The 6,451-nt window shown below is 43.8% G+C and overlaps 1 long non-coding RNA gene across 1 annotated transcript in view; it reads right to left on the reverse strand.

The window, feature by feature from the left end:
- The window catches only part of LOC104856644, a 29,210-nt gene that overhangs the window by 21,378 nt on the left and 1,381 nt on the right, over window positions 1-6,451 (reverse strand). The window contains exon 2 of the long non-coding RNA XR_778683.1: window positions 4,274-4,391. This is a non-coding gene — a long non-coding RNA (uncharacterized LOC104856644). The remainder of the gene's footprint in view (window positions 1-4,273; window positions 4,392-6,451) is intronic.

Raw genomic sequence — 6,451 nt, forward strand, 5'->3', positions numbered from 1 at the left:
ATGAGTGATTGCAGTTATCCCAGGGGCGACTCCCTCCCCAAGCAGAAGCTATGTGATGTGCGCTGTGGCTCTCTTGGTACATGGAGGGGAAAGAGTTGACCAGGGCATGACCTAGTTATATTCTCTAAGATTGTGAAAGGTTAACTGTGAATGCCATTTCCCTGAGGACACAGCAAGATTATAGGTTAAAAACATAGCAGAAAGATTAGACATTAGAAGGAACTTTCTGACCATGAAAGTCATGAAAGCTCAAGTAAATTCATATGAGAAAGGAGAAAGCTCTGTCTTTGGAGATTTTTAGCAAGAAGCTTAGCTGCTAAGTAGAATAGCATGGAGATGAGACTTAAGGGTAGGATTAGAAGTCTAGATTCCCTTTGAGTGTCTCACAAAAGCTGCTAGAAGACACCATATAAACAAAAGTGTAACTAGGCTTATTTTTAATTGAATAATTATCACTTCCAATTTGGGATGATTTCAACAATGCTTCTTGTATGTCTATTTGGACTCTTGAGGGGAAATTTAAAATTTCCTGGTAATTTATAATTTTAACCACAGTTTTCCTGAGGCAGTAAGTTCATGTGAGAAAATAGTTCAAACTGAATCTTAAAATCATTTTTTCTATGGTATAATTTGCCAGCACACTGAACACACCTGTTATTATCTCATAAGCTCATAATTGCTGACTCCTCTAACCCTGACAGCCCCTAAACAGGTAGTTCTCCTTCAATGAATATATTGTTGCAATACCAGATCAAAATTCAGATGCCCTTGTATAACAGTTAGAGAAGTCTGTGTGTGCATGTGTGCATTTGGTTGTCCATCTGTATCTCAACACTAAAGATTGAACCCAGGGGCACTGTACCACTGAGATACATCCACACCCCTTTTTCTTTTTTATTTTGAGACAGGATCTTGCTAAATTGGCCAGGCTGGCCTTGAACTTGCAACCTCCTGCCTCAGACTTCCAAGTGGCTGGGATTATAGGTGTGTGCCAGCTCAGGTAGAGAAGTTCGAAAAAGAATTGAGCCCAAATTCAGGTGCTGATGCTTTCTCCTAGTTGGCTTGAAATGTGCTGTCTTTCATATACACACAGGTGAAGCTTCTGACTTGTTCTCAGGCATGAACTCCAGCCTTTCTGGCAAGGGATGGGTTGGGTGGGTCAAGGCACACTCCTTCCTGCTTTTCTTGTGTTGATAAGATGGCTCCCAGAGGGACAGTGGAGTGTGGGAGGCTGGATCTCCACTCTGTGGGGCTGACCTATGGCCAGTGTGTCCTTACCCAGCCAGACAACGCAAACCATATGGAAAGTGGATCATCTGCCGACACCACGCACAGAGTACTGGTGCTGCCCGACATGCTCACATCGGGGCACACAGAGAAAATGATAATAGAAGAGATGATTGAAAGATATGATGGGAAAATATATTACAACAAAAGACACATTGTCAAGAATAATAGGATAAGTATGTTTAAAGCAAGGGGGAGCATGTTGGTATTTTGAGAGGAAAGAATGGCCATGTCTTTTACCGTAACAAGCTTTTTAATTTAAACACCCACTGTAGTTTTTTTCTACCCCTAGTTGCTTACGGAAATTTCTGTCAAATAAAAATGTTACTGTTTGTCCTCCTCCACCTCATTCATTGGATCTGACACCACATGACTCTAGCTATTCCCAAAGTGAAAATGATGATTCAGTGTTTTAAATCAATTCAGGACAGTGAGGTAGCTATAACCAGACAAGTATAAACACTGATGAAAGGGGACTTCCAGAACTGCTTCAGAAAGTGGCAAGAATGATGGGACAAGTGTGTTTGAAGTGAGGCAGAGGACGGCAAGGTGTCTTCTACTGTAATAAATTTTTATACTTATTTAAACGTTCTTCATATTTATATCACATTATAATATGAGACACCCCTGGATAAAGTGATGAGAGTTTTTGCAACCAATCAAGTTACTTCAATTGCTGCAGGACTTATCTGGATACCCAGTGGCTGAAGGGCCAACATTTTTGCCATCTATTAAAAGGCTCTGGGATAGAGCAAGATGGTTAAGTCATAGTGGAGCTGTGTGAGTAGCGCTGTGAGGTGAGATGACTTGGAATGAGTCCTGGTTCTGTCACTTATGGCCAGCCAGTCGTACTAACTCCTTGCCTCAATTTCCTCACAGATGTAGTGGGGTTGATAACAGTACCTATTTCATGGAGTTGTTGTGAGGATTAAATGAGTTAAGCTATGTCAAGCCCTTAGAAGAGTGTCTGGCACAGAGCAAACTCTGGGTAAATCACAACTGCCATTGCTCCTACTGCACTAATATAAGAGCTGGCAGGGAAAGCAAACAAGACCAACATCTTGCTCTGAACCCAACTAGAATCATGGGCCGGTGATTCATTGCCTTCTCAAAATCTGTGCCTCTTATTTTCTCTTACCCTTTGACCCTTGCCTAATGTGACTATGAAGCCTTAGAGATAGAAATACGAGAGAAAAGAATTAACTAGAGAGCCAGAAATTCTCACCCAATTTCTGTTCTTCCACCCTCTTGTGGCCTGCTGGGTGAGTCATTTCATCTCTCTGGCCCTCCAGCCCTGGGTTGAGAGATCACGGTTGACAGCTGACTGCAAAGCTCTCTTTCTGCTCTGATGTATCGCAGTTATTCTGTGGTGCAGAAGTCCATGCTGATGTGTGTGTGTGCACGCGCATGTGTGTCTGTGCATGTACATGTGTGGTAGTTGGTTCTGAACCACCAACACTGAAGCCCAAGGACAATTAACACAAGTTAGTGTTTCCTGTTTCCTGTGAATGAAAACACTGCAACATGTCTTCACCTGCTGTAAGAACACACCTTCGGTTTGCCAATCTTGCCCTCCTCATAGCTGATTTCTAAATCGGAGCCTTTTCCACCTCAAGGATAAATCCATAAATATGTCTCCTAGGTAACATCTTGTTAGTGCTCCTGCTCAACACTCTTGAAAATAGTAAATCTCCATTGCATTTAATAAATAGTAATTTAGATATCTCATTTAGAACTCCCACTGAATTAGTCTAAATTACTAAAATGTACTCATTTCTGCTTATAGGAAAGCACTGAATAAATATGTAAGACTTCATCCATAGAAAATACATTAAAATGCCATTTTCCAGTATCTGGCTGTATGCTTTCCTAGCTCCATTTTATTTAGAGATAGAACACATACCTCCTTCTTGGTATTAAAAATTAATAGGATAGTTAAAATAGTCACTCATACGTAACACCGAGAGCAACATCTCAATTTAATCTTGATCCTGACAGAATAATCTCCCACTTTCATAGTTAGAGAATTTTCCCTTCCTTTCTTTCTCCCGATTCTCTGAGGAGGAGGATTCTCCAAAGCCATCTCTCAAACCACCCAGAAATCATCTGTATCACTTGTGCAGACACATAAGGATGTCCCAGCACATGGCCAGGATTGGTGGACCACACCTGTCATCCCAGTGCTGAAAGAGACTGAGTTAGGAAGATCACAGGTCCAAATTCCATCTGGGCAGGTTAGCAAAACCCTGCTCAAAATAAAAAATAAAAAAATAATGGCTGGGGCTGTAGCTTAATGATAGAGCACCCCTAGATTTGATCTCCAGTACAGAAAAAAAAAATTTCTGGCATAGTGAGAAGGGAGCAAGGGCCAGGCTGTGTAGTCTGAAGGATTTGGCAGAGCAATGTCCCACCAAGCAGGACCCTGTGGTTTCATTCTGTTTTTATTGACATAATGCCTTTCTCTGTGAAGCCCAGAGTGGCCCCATGTGAGAATAGTATTCTGGAGTTTGGACATCTACCACAAGTTCAAATGACTGCCAGACCAACCCAACAAGGAGAGTGACATTTCTGAGACCCTGGAGAGAGCCAGGCCCCACAAATAGACATCCTCACAATTTCTCATGAGGGGGATGCCCAGAACCAGCAACAGTAGCATCCATACAGATCTCAGCATCCTGGAGCAGGGAGAGAGGGCAAGAGGACTGTGGCCAGGAATTTTATGGCCTGCTACCTTTGACAAATGACAACGGTTAACAGAATGAGTTCACCAGCAAAGAAAACACAACTCACAAGGCAGCCGTAGAGCCCTTTGAGGAGAGGCGCATTCTTTGTCTCCTGGTGGCACAACCATCAGGAAGGCAAAGAGAAACAGGCCTCTGAATGTGGCCGAAGCAAACCAGGCCTCCCCACAACTCAGTTGCTGCTGGAGACTACTCACGGCCCCCAAAGGTATTCAGTTCTCATCATGGGAGCCTGTGAACATTACCTCATATAGCAGTGCAATCTTGCAGAGAGGACTATGACGGGAAGGCTCTCCTCGGTGTATCCAGTGCACCATAAATATAATCACAAGTGTCCTTGCAAGAGGAAGGCAGGAGATCCACCTACAGAGAGACAGTAATGTGAAGCCTAAAGCAGAGCTTGGATGATGAGCTTGGAGGATGGAGGAAGAGTCCACCAGCCAAGGAACTCAGGCAGCCATAGGAATTGGAAAGGCAAAAAACAGACAGCTCTCTGGAGCTTCAGAAGGGATGACTGACCCCACTGACTCCTTGAAGTTGGCCCAGTGAAATGGTCTCCAGAGCTGTGAGTGTGAATCTGTGTGGTTGCAAGTCATTAAGTTTGGCCTTTTTAGAGGAAATTCATACCATTCCCTCAGAGGTGCTCTGGATACAGGGCTGCTACCATGGCAAAGACTCCTGAGAAACCAAAGCAGCATCAGCATTGCTCTGAGCAGACACGTGCAGACTACATCATGGGCCACAATGGAAATTATGCAGACCAGGATGGGGGATAGAAAGAGACATTTACTGAGCACCTACTATGTGTATTACTGATCATATGTTCTAATTTAACACTTGCAAGAACCTCTTAAGACAGAGGGGAGCAGTTCATTTTCTCATAAAGATGATGAGCTCAGAGACCTTTATTCACCTATGCATGGTCTCAAGATCGCCAAATTCAGTCCAGGAAATTTGCTTGTGCCTTCCCCCAACCCCTCCTGAGTACCGCTGCCAAGATGCATCTTCCAGTGGGGCTTCAGGTGAGGAAGTTACTATGGAGACAGCTTCAAGGAGGTCACTCATTCACTTATTCACTGAACACTTAACCAGCGCTGCCAAGCGTTAGCTCCCTTGTGTGGGAAAAAGGCCTGCCCTTTCTGACTCTCCCTCAACTCCCACACACCAAGAATGAGCACTGCTTAATGCCTCGCCACTACTGCCCATGGCCTCCGAGCGGTCCTGAGGACTTTGACCTTTGCCTCCATCACGACAGATTCAATAGAGACAAAAACAGGTCCTAGAGCTCCAGCCACATCTGTGGCTGTGCCTCCGGGTGGATCAGGTAGCACCATTTCCTCTCTGTGTTCCTCCCAAGCAAGAACGCTGAGTTTGTGTCCTTAGTCTCTGTTGATAGTTGTTTCACAGAAACTCTATGCTTTCAGTTGCAAATAATGGAAATCCAATGCAATGGCTCAAGGTACACCAGGTACCTTATAAAATCAAGTATTTTATCAATTTTGTTTAAACTAAGTCTGTAAGGAGGGCTATTTCCAGGGAGGATTGTTCTAGTGCCCCAACCAGATTATTGTTTGTTTTATCTTCCTCTGTTTCTCAGCCTCATTGCATCAGCAAGGTTGCTAGAGGTACCCAAAACTGAAGGCCCTGGAACCTAATCACGGAAGCCAGAGCCAGGTGGGCTGGTGCACAACTGTAATCCTAGCTGAAAAGGATTGGGAGCTGAAGTAGGATGATTGCAAATTAGAGCTCAGGCTGGGCAACTTAACCAGACCCTGTCTTACAAAAGGAGGATGGGGGTGTTCTGGGGATGTAGCTCAGTGCAAAGGCCCTGGGTTCGATCCCCCAGACTACCAAAAGAGTGGGCAAAGAGAAATGAATATGTATTAATATTAGGGAGTCCACCAATAAATGTCTACTAGATGTCTACAAAACTGATAAGGTTTTGTTGTTGTGCTTGTTTTGATCTTAAATAAACAAACATTCTATCCTTCTTAATATTTCCTGGGAGTGAATAATCTTGCAAGGGCTCCCTTAATTGGGTGCTTATGATATCACACACTCCTTCACATTCCCATGAACAGACTTCTTCACTAAGTCTTCAGGAGTTCAAGGTGCCCGCTCTGCCCTCCGTTTCCTCTCCATATTCCCTGACAGAGGCAGAGCTTCAATACTGCCTGAGGGCCGGGAATTTAGCTCAGCAGTTCAGTGGCCTGCCTTGCAAGCGTAAGGACCCGAATTCGATCCCTGGTACCAAAAAAAAAAAAAAAAAAAAAAAACCACTTTTATTTAGGTGTGTACCCATCAACCTTATTTCGCTGTAGTTAATACTCTGTGGCTTCTGGCTCGAGTTCTTCAGCATCAAAATGAAATATGAATGGTGAAGGTTTTCAGTTTATTCAGGGCATTGAGACAGCTGAGATGAC

This window comes from Fukomys damarensis, unplaced genomic scaffold (assembly GCF_012274545.1).
Source record: "Fukomys damarensis isolate Sample0158 unplaced genomic scaffold, DMR_v1.0_HiC HiC_scaffold_16, whole genome shotgun sequence".
Taxonomy (NCBI): domain Eukaryota; kingdom Metazoa; phylum Chordata; class Mammalia; order Rodentia; family Bathyergidae; genus Fukomys; species Fukomys damarensis.